Raw genomic sequence first — 1587 nt, 5'->3', positions numbered from 1 at the left:
CAGACCCTGGTCAATAGGCACGGTTATGTCCAGTTATATAGCTGACACAGCCTGTGTGGTCTTTATAGAGAAGTTCAGGCCCCCATGAATAAATTCCTGCTGGTCTCTAGTTTCAATTGATTGCTTTAATTTGGCCTATAATGAGTAGGATGCCTTCTGCCTGCAATTAGTGTGTGTGTGTGTGTGTATGTGTGTACTTGTGTGTGTGTGTGTGTGTACTTGTGTGCTATGTTTAATTACTGCAGTGGATGGATGCTGTGTGGCCCAGCAGGAGCCTGCAAGAATGGGAGGATCCATGACTGTACTTGGCATCCACTAAAACCTCTGCCCACAGTGTATCAGGGTCAGGTATTCACTTTATGCCTTCCTTTCTAAGGGAAGTAGCCAGATTTTTTTTTTCACCTTAATACCATGAATCCCAGTGTTTGACCTGGTAAACTGAGCTCCAATAGACCCGGGGCTGAAGCTTGTGAGAGTAAATTGGGACTAAATGCGTTTAGTAGAAAGTTCCACATAACTTTACCTTACTGTATTAAGCAATTTGACCTCAGTAGCTGAGGATCTGTTCATTAAACTGCTGTTAACGTCGTTAGCACCCGGCGCTGGTGTTAAGTTCTGGCCGCGTTTGGATTGCTATAACGATGGTGGCTGGCTGCTAGCTGGCTGGGGGCTGACATTAACTATATGTCCCGGGGATGTTGTCAGCTCTCATTCCAACTGAAGTCTCTAAACACCTGGGAAGTGAGGCAGACAGACCAGGGTGTGCTAGCTGGCTAAATTAGCATTAGATTAGTCTATCTATACAGCTAACGTTAACGTTACTGGTGAACTTATTAGTGGGTTAGTCCAGTGCTGTTAACCGTGGTCAAAACAATCATACTAAAAATAACTTTATGAGCGTGTTAAACGATGTTGTAACCTTATGTTTCCCACCAAGCATTAGCATTAGCTACTTGTCAACCAGCACATTTTAGTAACGTTAAGCTGGATGATCGATATTGAAATATATCAATAAATAAGGCTTTATTACTGTGTTGCAAAGTGGCATGTAATTAATGACAAAATGATACCGTGTGGCAGAAAGAAAAGCAGTATTACGGAGTATAACTCTTTCTGTGACATTGTATGATTTACAATTACTCTCGAACGTATCATCTGGGTTCCCCTGTTGTGACGGAAGTTAGAGTAACTCGAGGGGTCAAAAGTTATATGACGCCACTGACAGGCGACTAAATGAAACGTCCTGTGTCAGAAATAAAATTACAGATATTTCTGGGTTTGAAAATTGTTGGAAACATTTGGGATAGTGCAAGTACACAACTCAACAAAATATATAACATAGGTATAGTCATTTTTAGACATTTTAATGCTGAAATGTTGCATATTGTACCATTTAACTATATATAAGCCAATTAAAAATAGCTCCATCTCAACCAGCTACAATAGTAAAATGCTGATTACGCATTGATGCATCAGTATTACCAATTTAAATGTAATATATAATAAAGTGTGAGTCACACGGGCCAAGTAAAAAATCTTCCATAGAGACGTTTGTTATCTCCTTGTCCATCTCCATATTTCCTCTTA

The sequence above is a fragment of the Sander lucioperca genome, chromosome 13 (assembly GCF_008315115.2).
Source record: "Sander lucioperca isolate FBNREF2018 chromosome 13, SLUC_FBN_1.2, whole genome shotgun sequence".
Classification (NCBI taxonomy): Eukaryota; Metazoa; Chordata; class Actinopteri; order Perciformes; family Percidae; genus Sander; species Sander lucioperca.
Note: the sequence above shows the minus strand (reverse complement) of the source record.